This window comes from Aedes albopictus, chromosome 2, assembly GCF_035046485.1.
Source record: "Aedes albopictus strain Foshan chromosome 2, AalbF5, whole genome shotgun sequence".
NCBI classification, from domain to species: Eukaryota; Metazoa; Arthropoda; class Insecta; order Diptera; family Culicidae; genus Aedes; species Aedes albopictus.
In genome coordinates this window covers 513,528,947-513,546,887 of record NC_085137.1, presented here as the reverse complement: position 1 = coordinate 513,546,887, position 17,941 = coordinate 513,528,947, and the positions used below count along the sequence as shown (strand labels likewise).

The following is a 17,941-nucleotide window of genomic DNA, read 5'->3' as shown; positions in this document are numbered from 1 at the left end:
AAATCCCTGGGAGAATTCCTGGAAAAAATCGTTGAGGAATTCCTGAAGAAGCTCCTGTAGGATTTCTTAAAGCAATTTCTTGAAAAATTTATTCACGAATTCCTGAATGAATTTCTAGAGAAATGCCTGAAAGTAATATCGGATGGATCCCTGGTGTTATTTTGGGAATAATTTCTGGAAGATTCGTGCACGTTTCTGGAGAAATTCTTTGAAGAATTTGTAAAAATTCTTGGAGGGATTCTTTGAGGAATTTTTGGAGGATTTTTTAGGAATATCAGGAGAAATTCCCGGTAGAGTTCTTGATGGAAATCTTGGAGAAATTCCTGGAGGGATTCTTGTGGGAATTTCTGGTAGAATTCTTGGAGGAACTTCTGTAAGAATTTTTAAGGAATTTCGTTAAAAAATCCTGGAGGAATTCTTGAAAGAATCATTGGCAGAAATTCTTGGAGGAATTTGCGAAGGATTTTTTGGAAGAACTACACCCATAAAGTTAAGAGATACAGAGTGGAGCTTGTAGGGCTTGAAGATCTTAATTCCAGAATAGTTTGGACGACCTAGATCACCAAGTGAATGTTGCTAAGTTATCAGAATTGCACTCTGAGGCTGCAAGAGTAGTGTAGATTATATTCCGCGAGCTTTCGCTTTAATAAAAATATCCAAAGATTTACAGATACTGCGACCCCTACTTCAAAATACATTGGGTCCATTTGTATGCCAGTGGACACCCAAATAGCAAAACATAGAGATACTCGTAATATAATGAGGTGCAACAGACACAATTGTGAAAGAATATACCGATAGAGTAAAGAGAAACAAGAGTGGAGCCTGTAGACCTTGAAGATCCTAATTCCAGAACAGTTTGGAAAGCCTGGAATATGCCATGAATATCCCAAAAGCATTATAGTTGTGCACTGAGGCTCCATCAGCAAGACTACATTCCACCAATATTTCTTACAATTAAAGCATGATACAGTATGTAGATATCGTAAACCAAACTTCAAAGTGTATTGGAGGCCATTTGTATTTCACGGAATGTCGAACCGTTGAACTACTACAATTCCAGAGTAGTTTGGATGACCTAGATCACCCAATTCACGTACCATAAATTTTCTAGGGGTGCTTTGAGGCTTTTTGAGTACCGTAGACTATGTTGTGTGATCATTCATCGTGTACAAAACTTTGTTTAGCATGTTGGATTTGTGACACAAAATTCGGAGTGTTGTGGCGGCCGGGGTGGAGGCCTTAGAATAACTCTGGGATTAAAACTTCAACAGACTATGATAGGTAGTAATAGACTACATGTCAAGGATCAATGAAAACTATTGATGTTTGGCAAAACGATGAAATTTGAGCAAAAACATGTAGAATTTATAAAAATTACAAAACACATGTATTTTCAGCTACCAGCCAAAGGGGGGCGGTGCAAAGGGGAGATGCATCATGCATTTCTTATCACAACTATTCTGCCCCCACTCGCATAACAGTCCCATTTGCAAAAAGTAGGAACTGAGAAAACGGCATTTGAAGTTTAAAAACTTGTTTCCATATTAAACTTTGGAAAATCGCCAAAATTTGAAAAATATTTCGATCATTTCGAAACTTTCACACATTGCTTTGCACATGAATATATAACTGTAAAAAATATTACAATCACTACAAAGTTGTTCAGTTTTGTGTTACGTAATACAAACATCTATGATGGGACTGTTATGCGGGTATTTTTGATATGGGACGCTCATAACTTGGTATTTTTTTTCACACATTGACATAAAAATTCGTAATTTTTATTGTTGTTTTTGGAAGTACATCAAAAATGATGACTATTCATAACGTTAATTCAAAAGTGATGAAAAGTCAAATAGGACTGTTATGCGAGTGGGGGCAGTATTCCCCTTGACTATAAAAAAATCCAGAGTAAAATGTTTAAAAACAAAGAAGATATTGCATTTCTGCCAAAAAAAAGAGATTAGAGGAACACATAAAAAAATGATATACAAACTCCTGACGCACAATTCTTAAGCGATTAGAAGGTTTTTTTGTATAGACAATTTTTCCTTCCATGCTAAACTTTAAATTAGAATACTAAATGAAACAGCATGTGTTTAGTGTAATCAACTGTTGAAAGGGAACACCACATCTCAGTTAGGAATATATTTAAACAAATTGTATATTATAATAATTGCAATAACATTTATCCTACTTAAGCGATTAGAAAATCCTTGATGGTATCGAGGCTGCTAACAATTTTCATTCACAATGTGGAAGCTGAAAGATTATGAAGCAATTCTCATATGAAACATTTTTCAAATTCCTTTTAAACTGCGTTCGGGGCAAATTATTTTATTGGGACAGGGAATATGGCCTTCACAAATATCGAGCATTATCTTCACTGCAGTCACATCGTTTACAGGGAATCAGCGCTTTCGAAGAAAGTTTATATTGTGGATTTAGCACCACATATACACATATGGAGGAACTTGTGTAGGTATTATCGGAAGCTTTGTTCTGTTCGACATGGAGGGATTTTTGTGTGGAACTCATAGGGTAAATGTACCAATAATGGTGCTATTAGTAGCTCCTTGTAGAAAAATAATTGAATAAAATTGATAATACCACAAAATAAAAAGTCTGAAAACGTTAATCGCTAGTTTTTCACTTAAATTTACTAGGAAAAAAGTAAAAACCATTGTTTATTTCAGTTTTTGCTAATAAATCACTTGCACCAACTATAGGTACACGGTTCCTATTATGGAGGTAAAATTTAACTTTGGTTCCTATAGTGGCGCATCCCATTGAATTCTTATGAGACCCACCACTATAGGAACACTACCACCACTATAGGTGCAAAGGAGCAAAAAAATTAAGGAAAATAATTGTTTAAAATAGGTTTTTCGGCAAATCCTAAACACAAAACTGAATTAATGTTATTAATTAGTTATGATGCATCTATTAAAAATATCATTTGCAAGCATTTTGTTCGAAATAGTGCTAAATTGGCACTACCACCACTATTGGTACTACCTCCACTAAGGGAGCTTTTACCCTAGTTGATCCCAAATACTTCCCAACTTAGCTAACTAACATGACCAAGTCTCAGGCAATTTGGCCATTACAAACCACCCATGAAGAAGAGAACAAACCTGCTGATAATACCCTATATGTATCCGCGACAGTTCGGAAATCTGGTACATCTTATCGCCTCAATCGGAATCATTCGGCCAAAATGGAGCTCGGTCACATCCACAATATCGATATGATTGATTGGCTGAACTTGAAATGCTGCTGCCAATCTATTTGATCTTCCTAATTCCAGGGCTACAACTCCGATGGTAACGCAGCTTTCTGCATTTTTAAATGATTCTCCTGCCGGCTCTTTTCCGCTATCTCCTGAATACGGTCCGAAACCATTCACCTGAGCAAAGCACTCAGTCATTTTCATCTGAGGATGAAGGAATCAAATCTTACTCTCAAATACATTTTAATATGATTTTGCTCACACCTACCTGGATAAGGTTGATGATTTTTCAGTCTTTCCTATATGGATGGACATCCAGTTGAAGGAAAATGTTTCCCGGAGTTCGTTCCGGGGCAGGTAAATATCCATCACAACATCCTAGATCACAACCACCGTTTACGTGTGCAAAAAAAAACTCAAAACAAACACCCACCGTTGTTGAGATCAGGGCGAGATGCAAAAACAAATTTTGGATATAAATAATCAAGTAAAATACCCATAACTAAATAAAACGTTTGCTCATTGTTTGAAAATAATTTTATTTAGATTTTTCTGGTAGGTAACTTTGTATTTCATTGAATAAAAATGGAAATATTTGAGATTAAAATGAAATACTTATTTTGTTGTTTAATGAGTACGCCATAATCCGAGTGCTGTCGTGAAACTCTATCCAGTTGACAGATGTGCGAATGAACATTCGTTTGTTTTGGTTCATTCCATTTCTCACATCGAAAATGAAGGTCTCACCTCATTCGAGTCGACAACCGGAATCGAGTGAGAAGAGTCATGTGACGACGAGGTGAGAATAGTCGACTCGAGTCATTCGCCGTGCAGAATGACCACAATGGAGAGTCACCTCATTCGAGTCGAGATTTCTCACCTCGATATACGACTCCGACTTTTCTCACGTCATTGTAATTGTGCTCATTCTGCGAATGGAGTGACGTGAGAAAAGTCGGAGTCGTATATCGAGGTGAGAAATCTCGACTCGAATGAGGTGACTCTCCATTTGATTTACACGGCGAGTCACTTCATTCGAGAGTGGATTCCTCATCTCGATATACGACTCCGACTTTTCTCACGTCACTCCATTCGCAGAATGAGCACAAATGTGGTCATTCTGCACGGCGAATGACTCGAGTCGACTATTCTCACCTCGTCGTCACATGACTCTTCTCACTCGATTCCGGTTGTCGACTCAAATGAGGTGAGAGCTTCATTTTCGATGTGAGAAATGGAATGAACCAAAACAAACGAATGTTCATTCGCACATCTGTCAACTGGATAGAGTTTCACGACTGCACTCGGATTATGGCGTACTCATTAAACAACAAAATAAGTATTTCATTTTAATCTCAAATATTTCCATTTTTATTCAATGAAATACAAAGTTACCTACCAGAAAAATCTAAATAAAATTATTTTCAAACAATGAGCAAACGTTTTATTTAGTTATGGGTATTTTACTTGATTATTTATATCCAAAATTTGTTTTCGCATCTCGCCCTGATCTCAACAACGGTGGGTGTTTGTTTTGAGTTTTTTTTTTGCACACGTAAACGGTGGTTGTGATCTAGGATGTTGTGATGGATATTTACCTGTCCCGGAACGAACTCCGGGAAACATTTTCCTTCAACTGGATGTCCATCCATATAGGAAAGACTGAAAAATCATCAACCTTATCCAGGTAGGTGTGAGCAAAATCATATTAAAATGTATTTGAGAGTAATACCCCAGACAGACATGTGATACGAGTGTGATTCCTGTACAACGGTACGCAGTGTCAAGAAAATTCTAACAAGACTGACTTGAACTGAGAGAATTTTCAGTATGGCACTCATTTCAAGCGCAATTGTACAGTGATTCTTGTATCACATGTGTGTCATAAGTATAAGATTTGATTCCTTCATCCTCAGATGAAAATGACTGAGTGCTTTGCTCAGGTGAATGGTTTCGGACCGGGACCGTATTCAGGAGATAGCGGAAAAGATCCGGCAGGAGAATCATTTAGAAAGCTGCGTTACCATCGGAGTTGTAGCCCTGGAATTAGGAAGAGCAAATAGATTGGCAGCAGTATTTCAAGTTCAGCCAATCAATCATATCGATATTGTGGATGTGACCGAGCTCCATTTTGGCCGAATGATTCCGATTGAGGCGATAAGATGTACCAGATTTCCGAACTGTCGCGGATACATATAGGGTATTATCAGCAGGTTTGTTCTATTCTTCATGGGTGGTTTGTAATGGCCAAATTGCCTGCCATGTTAGTCAGCTAAGTTGGGAAGTATTTGATATCAACTATGAGTTCCACACAAAAATCCCTCCATGTCGAACAGAACAAAGCTTCCGATAATACCTACACAAGTTCCTCCATATGTGTATATGTGGTGCTAAATCCACAATATAAACTTTCTTCGAAAGCGCTGATTCCCTGTAAACGATGTGACTGCAGTGAAGATAATGCTCGATATTTGTGAAGGTCATGGTCATACATATTCCCTGTCCCAATAAAACAATTTGCCCCGAACGCAGTTTAAAAGTAATTTGAAAAATGTTTCATACGGGAATTGCTTCATAATCTTTCAGCTTCCACATTGTGAATGAAAATCGTTAGCAGCCTCGATACCATCAAGGATTTTCTAATCGCTTAAGTAGGATAAATGTTATTGCAATTATTATAATATACAATTTGTTTTCTTATATTCCTAACTGAGATGTGGTGTTCCCTTTCAACAGTTGATTACACTAAACACATGCTGTTTCATTTAGTATTCTAATTTAAAGTTTAGCATGGAAGGAAAAATTGTCTATACATAAAAACCTTCTAATCGCTTAAGGTGAATATATAACGAAGCCACACCTCAAATTTTCAAGAGCACAAATCTGAAGAACAGAAGTTGGTTTGCGCTGAAAAGTTGATCGATTGGTAACCCACTGGTGGTGACCAATCGATCAACTTTTCAGGGCAAACTGAAATTCGGTTCTTCAGATTTGTGCTCTTGAAAATTTGAGGTGTGGCTTCGTTATATATTCACCTTAAGAATTGTGCATCAGGAGTTTGTATATCATTTTTTTATGTGTTCCTCTAATCTCTTTTCTTGGCAGAAATGCAATATCTTCTGGATTTTTTTATAGTCAAGGGGAATACTGCCCCCACTCGCATAACAGTCCTATTTGACTTTTCATCACTTTTGAGTTAACGTTATGAATAGTCATCATTTTTGATGTACTTCCAAAATCAACAATAAAAATTACGAATTTTTATGCCAATGTGTGAAAAAAAATACCAAGTTATGAGCGTCCCATATCAAAAATACCCGCATAACAGTCCCATCATAGATTTTTGTATTACGTAACACAAAACTGAACAACTTTGTAGTGATTGTAATATTTTTTACAGTTATATATTCATGTGCAAAGCAATGTGTGAAAGTTTCGAGATGATCGAAATATTTTTCAAATTTTGGCGATTTTTCAAAGTTTTATATGGAAACAATATTGTTAAGTTTTTAAACTTCAAATGCCGTTTTCTACTTTTCCTACTTTTTGCAAATCGGACTGTTATGCGAGTGGGGGCAGAACTAGGGGCAGGACAGATACAGCGAGAGTAACTCTGTTATCGAAGTGTTGCTCAGAATTCCTCAGGATTGCCCTGGATCACTCTGGTTTTCCTGAAGTGTTGCCTGATACCAGTGAAAAATCGAGCAGTCTTGCCTGATTTCCCGCTTCGTAGAGACGTTTCTGAATGGATTCGAGCGAAAAGAGTTACTCAGGATTGCTCAGAGTTGCTCCGGATTGCACAGTGTCTTGCCCCTAGGGGCAGAATAGTTGTGCTAAGAAATGCATGGTGCATCTCCCCTTTGCACCGCCCCCCTTTGGCTGGTAGCTGAAAATACGTGTTTTTTGTAATTTTTAGAAATTCTACATGTTTTTGCTCAAATTTCATCGTTTTGCTAAACATCAATAGTTTTCATTGATCCTTGACATGTAGTCTATTACTACCTATCATAGTCTGTTGAAGTTTTAATCCCAGAGTTATTCTAAGGCCTCCACCCCGGCCGCCATAACACTCCGAATTTTGTGTCACAAATCCAACATGCTAAACAAAATTTTGTACACGATGAATGATCACACAACATAATCTACGGTACTCAAAAAGCCTCAAAGCACCCCTAGAAAATTTATGGTACGTGAATTGGGTGATCTAGGTCATCCAAACTACTCTGGAATTGTGGTAGTTCAACGGTTCGACATTCCGTGAAATACAAATGGCCTCCAATACACTTTGAAGTTTGGTTTACGATATCTACATACTGTAACATGCTTTAATTGTAAGAAATATTGGTGGAATGTAGTCTTGCTGATGGAGCCTCAGTGCACAACTATAATGCTTTTGGAATATTCATGGCATATTCCAGGCTTTCCAAACTGTACTGGAATTAGGATCTTCAAGGTCTACAGGCTCCACTCTTGTTTCTCTTCACTCTATCGGTATATTCTTTCACAATTGTGTCTGTTGCACCTCATTATATTACGAGTATCTCTATATTTTGCTATTTGGGTGTCCACTGACATACAAATGGACCCAATGTATTTTGAAGTAGGGGTCGCAGTATCTGTAAATCTTTGGATATTTTTATTATAGCGAAAGCTCGCGGAATATAATCTACACTACTCTTGCAGCCTCAGAGTGCAATTCTGATAACTTAGCAACATTCACTTGGTGATCTAGGTCGTCCAAACTATTCTGGAATTAAGATCTTCAAGCCCTACAAGCTCCACTCTGTATCTCTTAACTTTATGGGTGTAGTTCTTCCAAAAAATCCTTCGCAAATTCCTCCAAGAATTTCTGCCAATAATTCTTTCAAGAATTCCTCCAGGATTTTTTAACGAAATTCCTTGAAAATTCTTCCAGAAGTTCCTCCAAGAATTCTACCAGAAATTCCCACAAGAATCCCTCCAGGAATTTCTCCAAGATTTCCATCAAGAACTCTACCGGGAATTTCTCCTGATATTCCTAAAAAATCCTCCAAGAATTCCTCAAAGAATCCCTCCAAGAATTTTTACAAATTCTTCAAAGAATTTCTCCAGTAACGTGCATGAATCTTCCAGAAATTATTCCCAAAATAACACCAGGGATTCATCCGATATTACTTTCAGGCATTTCTCTAGAAATTCATTCAGGAATTCGTGAATGAATTTTTCAAGAAATTACTTTAAGAAATCCTACAGGAACTTCTTCAGGAATTCCTCAACAATTTTTTCCAGGAATTCTCCCAGGGATTTTTTAAAGAAATTTCTTCATAAATTACTCCAGAAATTCTTCCATGAATACCAACAGGAAATCTTTAGAAATTCCTCAAGAAAATAATCCTGGGGTTACTCTAAGAATTCGCCCGAGAATTCCTTCAGGGATTTCCTCAAAAATTCTACAAAAAAAAAAGATTTCAAAGAATTTCGCGAAAACTTCTTCTGACTCCAGGAATTCATTAATAAATTCTTCTTGGAATTCTTCCACGAAATGCTCCAGAAATTCCCCCAGAAACTCATCCAGGAATTTATCTTATAATATCATCAGGAATTCCCCCAAGAATTCCTCCAGTGTTCTATCAACAACTGGACATACATCCAGGAAAACCTCCTAGATATCTGCCTAGAATTCTTCCAAGAATCTCACCAAGAATGCCTCTAAAAATTCTTACAGGACCTTCCCCAAGAATTCCACCGGGGTCCCTCTAAGACTTCTGCCAAAAATCCCTTCAGGAATTGGCTTCTTTAGCGGTGTTGAGATAATTCCATATTCATAATCTGCATGCAAAACTGAGCCGAAATCCAAATTTTCATGAATTTCTGTGCCCGGGAACCTATTTAAAAATCAGTTTGAAGTTTGTATGGGAGCGATTTGTCGAATCACCCCTCGTCGCATTTTGTACTGGGCGGAGCTGTCAAGCAGTTGGCCAGCTGTCAAAAGGTGATTTCGAAAATTCTCTTCGAAATCAGTTTTAGGTGTCAAAATGAAGTTCTAAAAATCTGAAAAAAATCATGGTGGTTCAGAAAAAGGTGCTCTTTCGTATAAAATCAAAAAATCGATACATTTTTCTTAATTTAAAAACCCAATTGGCTTCTTTAACGGTGTTGAGATAATTCGATATTCTGAATCTACATATCAAATTGAGCCGAAACCCAAATTTTCATGAGTTTTTGAGTCCGGGAACCTAATTAAAAATCAATTTGAAGTTTGTATGGGAGCGATTTGTCGAATCACCCCTCGTCGTAGTTTGTACTGGGCGGAGCTGTCAAACAGTTGCCCAGCTGTCAAAAGGTGATTTAAAAAAATCTCTTTGAAATTCATTTTAGATACTGTAGCTTTTAATAGGGGTTGCCTGCGTTTTATTTGAGGTCTCGAGGTACAATAATGACAATTGTGGGTTTCTAGCTATCTACTCTATTCTCATGCCTACTACGATCTCTCATATATCCTACAGCTCGGCCATCCTGACAATCACATCGCCCTCGATGTGCATTCAAATCAGATTTATTTTCCCATAATTTCATGTTAACTGGGTCAAAAATTCCTGTAAAAGGTGAACGTGCTAGCTGGAATCCGTCAATATCGCTTACGACATACCGATTATTTGGAAGTACTTTTTTACAACGTATGGCCCCTTGAATTGTGCTTGCAATTTTGCTGAGCTGCCAGGGACAGCATGATGTGGAATGTAAACCAAGTCACCTTCATTGTAACGCGTGAAAACTTTACATTTTGAATCATAGTATTTTTTATTTGAGACCTGTTTTGCCTTATTTACTGCAATTGCTTTCTCTCGTATTTTGATCAAATCTCTCTCGTCTTTTTCACTTTCATTAAAAGCTTTTTCAACCATGCTATTTGAGGTTCTCTTTTGATTTATTCCAAAAAGTATTTGAGAAGGTGTGTTTCCTATAGATTTACATAATGTGTTGTTCATGAAATGTTCCGCGTCTAACAAAATTGAAGTAAATCCTCTCCTATTATCAGTGTCAACCAACTTAGCAACTACTGGAGTCAACACTCTATTAAAACGCTCAACCTGTCCATTCGCTTTGGGACAGCCAGTAGCAATAAGTATATGCTTTACATCATTTTCATTACAAAACTCTTTGAAACTGTTTGAAGTAAAACAACTACCACGATCCGATACTATTTGAAACGGTATTGAATACGCATTGAAATAATTTTTTAAGTGTTTTATTACTTCACTTGTGTTTGTAGTTTTACATGGATAAAGTTTGATAAATTTAGAGAACGCATCAACAATAACAAATATATATTTAAAATTAGAATTTGTGAGTGTTAATGGACCATAATGATCGATATGAATTGTGTGGAAAGGTACACTGCCTTTATCTATCAAGTTTAAATTACCGTCTTTTGTAAAATTTTTCTTCGAATAGACAATACACTTCAAGCAATTTTTAATGTAACTTTTAATTTTTTCCTTCATATTGGGGAACCAATATGACCTATTAATCAGTTCGAAAACTTTTCCGACGCCAAAATGTCCAAAATCGTCATGGTACATTTTAACAATTTGGTTTATCATATCACGTGGGACGTAAAATAATAATTTGCCTTTGCCTTTTCTGTAAACTAAACCATCTCGTAATTCAAAATGTTTATCTTCTCTTTCCTCAAGCTGTGTTCTTATCGTTTCAATTTCTGGATCTAACAACTGACTAGCCAGTAAAGCTCTTTCAAAATTATTATCGTCGCACCACCAAATCGAAGTCGTCGCAAGAAGCACATGCGAAGTTACAGCTGCGAAGTAAATTTGAATCTATTTTTTCTGTTGCGCATCATTAAGCTAATTATGAGCAACAATATGCACTAATCTAAATTGAGTTGCGACATTTCTAAGTAGGTTAAATATCAATTTTCGCACGTTCGGTCACTTTGTATTTCGACCAAAAGCATAATATTACTACTACTTCCAATAGCGCAAATGGCAGGCAAACGGGACAAAGCATCAACATGCTTCATATTTTGTGAACTTCGATGAATAATATCATAATTGTACTCCGATAAAAATAATTCCCACCTTGCAATTTTAGCATTTATGTCTTTATTATTTAAAGTTTCTTTTAACGCAATACAATCTGTAACAATTGTGAATTTTATTCCTTGCAAATAAATGTGAAATCGTTTGATACTGTGAATTACTGCAAGAGTCTGAAGCTCAAACGAATGTAATTTAGATTCATGCATATCTGTTCTTTTGCTAAAATACATAACCGGATGTAAAGAGCCATCCGATTGCTCTTGCATTAAGACACCTCCAAATCCAATTGAACTAGCGTCCGTATGAAGCTCTGTTCTTGCAAATGGAGAATAAATTTTTAAAACAGGTTCAGCAGTAAGTTTTTCTCGAAGAACCTCGAATGCATTCATTTCAGTTTCTCCAAAAATAAAATCCTTTTTATCTTTTTTAACTAAATCGTACAATGGTTTAGAAATAACAGAAAAATCACGAATAAATTTTCGGAAATAGCTAGCTAAACCAACAAATTTATGAACATCGTGAACACTTTTTGGAATTGGAAATTTGTTTATACACTCAACATGCTTATCACTTGGACTCTAGGGGCAAGACACTGTGCAATCCGGAGCAACTCTGAGCAATCCTGAGTAACTCTTTTCGCTCGAATCCATTCAGAAACGTCTCTACGAAGCGGGAAATCAGGCAAGACTGCTCGATTTTTCACTGGTATCAGGCAACACTTCAGGAAAACCAGAGTGATCCAGGGCAATCCTGAGGAATTCTGAGCAACACTTCGATAACAGAGTTACTCTCGCTGTATCTGTCCTGCCCCTAGCTTGGACTTATACCATTTGATGCAATGTTGTATCCTAAATATTCCACCTTAGTTTTCAAAAATTTGCATTTAGCTAACTGCAACTGTAAGTGATTTTCGGCCAAAATAATAAAAACCTTACGAAGTACATCATAATGCTCTTCAATTGTCTCTGTTGCTATTAGTATATCATCAATGTAGATTCTTATAACACCACTCTGAATCAAATCCTTAAATATTTCATTAATAAATCGCATGAACGCTGAAGGTGCGTTGCACAGACCAAACGGAACCCTCTTATACTCGAACTGTCCTAAATGGCACACAAAAGCAGTGTACTTTTGTGAACTTTCGTCAATTAAAAGATGATGATATCCGCTCTTTAAATCCAAAGTTGAAAAATATTTCTTGTTTCTGAGACTGTCCAAATGATCTTCGATGTGGGGTAATGGATATCGATCTTTGACTGTAATTTTATTCAGCTCTCTGTAGTCAACACACATTCTCCAACTACTATCCTTCTTTTTGACCAAAACTATTCTGCTGGCATAAGGAGAATTACTTTTTTGAATTACTCCTTCTAGTAATAATTTATTTATTTGCGACTCAATTTCTATTTTTTGATTATACGACAAGCGACGAGCCGAAAAATTAAACGTCTTTTTGTCATTCAATTCAATTTTCATAACATATTCGTTTTTCGGTTTTAATGGCTTAGTTCCATTTGTATAAAAATCATTAAAAAGAGATTTGACCTGAGCAATAGATTTAAAATCAATACTATGATCACCAATGTCCAGTTTTTCATCATCCGTACAAATAAAAGTGCCTGTGCTTACCTCTATTCCATACACATCTGGATAAACTTCTTTTTTATTTGCAATCACATTCAAAGGGTTTTCCACTAATGGTTCTTTTATTTTGAAAACAATCGTTTTGCCGTCGTATTCCGCCAACAAGTTGTTCCTTTTCACAAAATCTGATCCTAGTATGCACATCGGTTGCATTGTTGAATCAGGTACTACCTTAAACTGTAAGAAATAAATATAATTATTAATAACAATTTCTGTATCAAAAACTCCTAAAATATCAATTTTTGAACCATTCAATCCTGAAAATATTGGCCGAAAATTATTTGAAATTTTAATAGAACTTGGAACAATACTACTTCTTATTAAACAAATTGGACTGCCAGTATCAAATAACGTTTCGCAAACTGTATAAAAATTACTGAATCTAACAAGACAACTAAAGAAAATATGTTCTATACTGACCCTACCTCTGTGGCCTACTCTACCTCGAGATCGTTCTTCATAATCTGCATCCATCATGTGGTTATGGTTTTCGCCTACAGCTTGGACAATATTTCCAGGGTTACCGGTGCGGGATTCACTCTGTAAGACTCCAGTCCTTGGATTCCAACCTGCATGAAAGCGCTGACCTGCTGTTCCTTTACGACCTTCATACTGCCAAACTCCATTCCTTGGACCTGAATTCATCTGGAACTGCTGGTCAAGTCTTCTCGCGTTGCTGCACATTCTTGAAATATGGCCATACTGCCCACAACTATAGCATTTTCCTGAGTTCCGACGGACTTGATCTTGTGAAAAACTTGATGAGCTGTTTGACATGCGCCGCAGTTTTGATTGATTCTCGAATCGGAAGATGGCGTCCATTAGCTTCTCCACTGAATCGTGTCCCGCAGTACTTAAAACCATTTGTAATTGAGAATCCGGAATACCGTTGATGATGTACTTGATGATGGTCGCTTCACTTAAATCTGCCATTCTTGCCTTCGAAACTATACTGTGGACATAATTTTCGAACGATTCTTCTGGTGTTTTCATTCTCCTAACCAAATAGCAGTGGACATCAACGTCGTCTAGCCTTGATGGGAAAGCACGCAAAATTTTCTGTTTGAAGTCTGTCCAGCCATTGATGTGTTCTTCCATGCCTTCGAACCAGATCTTCGGAGTAGACCCTAGCCTGACTGTAGCGTAGTGTAGAACTGTTCTATCTTCCCATCCGTACACTTCCTTCAAATTTTCAATTTTCCTAAGCCATTTTTGCGTCGTTATTGTATCTGGACAAAATTCAGGTATTAAACTGCGAATATCTTCAGGATGCAGAAGCAACGAAGCACAACGGACTGGAACATTCACCGCTTCTCGGATCGAAACACCACTTGAATTGCATCCGACTTCTTGAGCTTCTCCGCGATCACCAACAACCTTTTCTATGGTTTCGGCACGCGTTCTATCGCCTTCATTCATTGTTCTATTCAAATTTCTATCCTCGGATTTTCTTGTATTCAAACGTTCTTCAGAAAAATTGTCGACCTCCACTCGCCGTCTCGGAAGTTCACGAAGGATCATCCCACTTCTGAAGATGTAGCTTTTAATAGGGGTTGCCTGCGTTTTATTTGAGGTCTCGAGGTACAATAATGACAATTGTGGGTTTCTAGCTATCTACTCTATTCTCATGCCTACTACGATCTCTCATATATCCTACAATACCAAAACAAAATTCTAAAAATTCGAAAAAAATTATAGTGACTTAGAAAAAGTAAATCTTTTATAAAAAAATAAAAAAAAATAACACATTTTTAAAAATTTAAAAACTTCTTAAAGATTCTTCAGGAAACCTCCAGAAATTCTTCAAGAAATACTGTTAGGACAACTTCAGGGATTCCTCCGAGAATTCTCCAGGAACTGTTCTGAGACTTCTTTCAAGAATTGCTCCAAGAATTTCTTAAGGAATTACCCCAAGAATACTCCGAAATATTCCAAAAATTTCTCCAGGAAATTTTCAAAGAATTTCTCCAGGTATTCCTTCGAAACTTCTACTAAGAATTCCTTCAAGAAACTCCATGAATTCCTTCAGGAATACCACCAAGAGTTCTTCCAAGAATTCCATCAAGAATCTCTCTAATTACTCAAGGAATTCCCTGAAGAATTCTTCCAAGAATTCCTCCAAGAATTCTTCCAGGAATTTATTCAAGAATTTCATGAAGAAATTTATGGATAAAACCCTGGATGAATTCCTGGAGTACTTTCTGGAAGAATTGATGTAGTAATTCATGTGAAGGATTTTTTTATAATTTCCAGTGGGAATTTTTAGAAGAATTCCTAAAGGATTTCCTTGAAGAATTCCTGGAGGAATTTTTGAAGCTATTTTTTATTTTACTTTTCTGGAGGAATTCCTGAAGTTTTTCCTGGAGTATTTGCTGAAAGAATTCATGGAGTAAATCCTGGAGGAATTCACGCGAAGAATTCCTAAAGTATTACCCGGAACAATTTCCTGAAACAATTCTTGGAAGAATTCCTGAAGGAATTCCTGCAGTATTTGCTAAAGGAATTTCTGGAATATATCCTGAAGGAATTCCATGAGGAATGAATAATGGAATTTATGGAAGAATTTCAGGAGGAATCTGTGAGGAATTCCTGGAAGAACACCTGTTGGAATTGCTGGATGAATTCCGGGATGAATTTGTGGAGGAATTCATGGAGGAACTCCTGGAACAATTTCTGGAGGACAACGTGGAGGATTTTCTAAAGGATTCCCTTGATGAATTAGCAGTAATTCCTGGAAAAAGTCCTGGAGGAATTTCTGGAAGAATCCCTAGAGGAATTCCTGAAGAAATCCCTGGATTAGTTGTTGGGGCAAATCCTGGATGATTTCCTCAAGGAGCTCTGGAGGAATCCCTAGAATAACTTCTAGAGGAATCCCAGGAGAAATTTCTGGAGAAACTCTTGGTAAAATTACCTGGAGGAGTTTTCAGAGAACTCCTGGAGAAATCCTTGTGTGACTCCCGCGGAATCCTTTAGAAACTACCGTGAAATCGTGGAATTTCTGAGGGATTCCTGAAACAGAAAATCGACGAAGAGACATCAATCATTGCAGTTACGCCCGTATGATGCTAAACGCGAGTAATGTAAAACATTGCATATTTTTCGTTTTCATTTCTTTAGGGCGTTCGAAAACCTACATGATCTCCGACGGATTAGTAGTTCTGGCGTTCTAATCCGCCGTTCCGCAAAGTAGTTTTCTCCAATAGTACCTTAAACAGTCACAAAGTTAAAACTTGATTAAATTTATTCAAGATTATATTTTTGAAATTCATTTGCTGAAATTACACGCCGCATAAACATCGTGGCATCATATCCATTAAGATTTGTGAAGCGCATAAGCAGCTTCCACAAGCAGACGTTCACGAACTTCTAGATACCGATTTTACAGCCTTTCCCGCTGGTCCGATCATCGTCATGATTCACTTGAGTTACTTCACCGGGCATATACCTTTCTGACGACGTTTCGTCGTCATCGGACGACATCCGAAAACCGGCGCCCGGCTCTTTTCGGATGCAAAGTGCCCGGTGCCTGTTTTATACGCACCCCATCGGTGGCAACCGAATCGCTACTCGGGTCGTTGCTCAGAACACAGGTGGTCCACAGCAATCACGGCGCAACGTGCTGTCAGTGGACGTAGGTAATGTGCCGGATGCCAGTTCGCAGGATGACAAAAGTTCCTGAAGATCCAGGACCAACTCGGCGGGGTTGTTGCGAAAGTGGACAGATTTGGCACCGCAGCCGGCGCATGTTCTATAAAATAGATAAAACATCCTAAATTAATAAAAAAACAAGTTTAAAACATTTTTTTTCTTATTCACGTAATTTTTTTAAATTATTAACGAGTTTACTTACCGAAAAACTTGTATTTCAATTTGTTTTTAACAACACTCGATCGCTCTCGACACCTCTGGAGGTTGCGACTATTCTCACCCGCAAACGTCACTTGAAAGCGACGTTTGTCGATCAAAATCGACTATGAGAATGCGGTGAGAGTTCATCGGTGTTCACTCACATCGACTCTTCTCACCGCATTCGACTACGGGAATCGGGTGACGCATTCGACTCGACTTTCGTCACCTCATTCGAAGTGCAGAATGAGCACAAAATAAATGTGCTCATTCTGCGAATGGAGTGACGTGAGAAAAGTCGGAGTCGTATATCGAGATGAGGAATCCACTCTCGAATGAAGTGACTCGCCGTGTAAATTGTGCTCATTCTGCGAATGGAGTGACGTGAGAAAAGTCGGAGTCGTATATCGAGATGAGGAATCCACTCTCGAATGAAGTGACTCGCCGTGTAAATTAAATGGAGAGTCACGTCATTCGAGTCGAGATTTCTCACCTCGATATACGACTCCGACTTTTCTCACGTCACTCCATTCGCAGAATGAGCACAAATCAAATGTGTGCTCATTCTGCGAATGGAGTGACGTGAGAAAAGTCGGAGTCGTATATCGAGATGAGGAATACCGTCTCGAATGAAGTGACTCGCCGTGTAAATCAAATGGAGAGTCACCTCATTCGAGTCGAGATTTCTCACCTCGATATACGACTCCGACTTTTCTCACGTCACTCCATTCGCAGAATGAGCACAATGGAGAGTCACCTCATTCGAGTCGATATTTCTCACCTCGATATACGACTCCGACTTTTCTCACGTCACTCCATTCGCAGAATCAGCACAAATGTGCTCATTCTGCGAATGGAGTGACGTGAGAAAAGTCGGAGTCGTATATCGAGATGAGGAATCCACTCTCGAATGAAGTGACTCGCCGTGTAAATCAAATGGAGAGTCACCTCATTCGAGTCGAGATTTCTCACCTCGATATACGACTCCGACTTTTCTCACGTCACTCCATTCGCAGAATGAGCACAAAAAGCACATGTTTAAACGGTCTTCCATATTTGTGCTCATTCTGCGAATGGAGTGACGTGAGAAAAGTCGGAGTCGTATATCGAGGTGAGAAATCTCGACTCGAATGAGGTGACTCTCCATTTGATTTACACGGCGAGTCACTTCATT

At 37.8% G+C, this 17,941-nt stretch overlaps 2 long non-coding RNA genes across 2 annotated transcripts; one reads left to right on the top strand and one right to left on the bottom strand.

Moving 5' to 3' along the window:
* Positions 1-2,403: 2,403 nt before the first annotated feature.
* Positions 2,404-4,072, bottom strand: LOC134288746 (uncharacterized). Its single transcript, XR_009998120.1, has 2 exons — positions 3,504-4,072; positions 2,404-3,439 (listed from the first exon to the last, which is right to left on the bottom strand). It is a non-coding gene; the product is annotated as an uncharacterized LOC134288746 (long non-coding RNA).
* Positions 4,073-4,141: 69 nt separating this feature from the next.
* Positions 4,142-5,673, top strand: LOC115263874 (uncharacterized). The gene is made up of 2 exons (XR_009998118.1): positions 4,142-4,922; positions 5,152-5,673. It is a non-coding gene; the product is annotated as an uncharacterized LOC115263874 (long non-coding RNA).
* Positions 5,674-17,941: the final 12,268 nt, after the last annotated feature.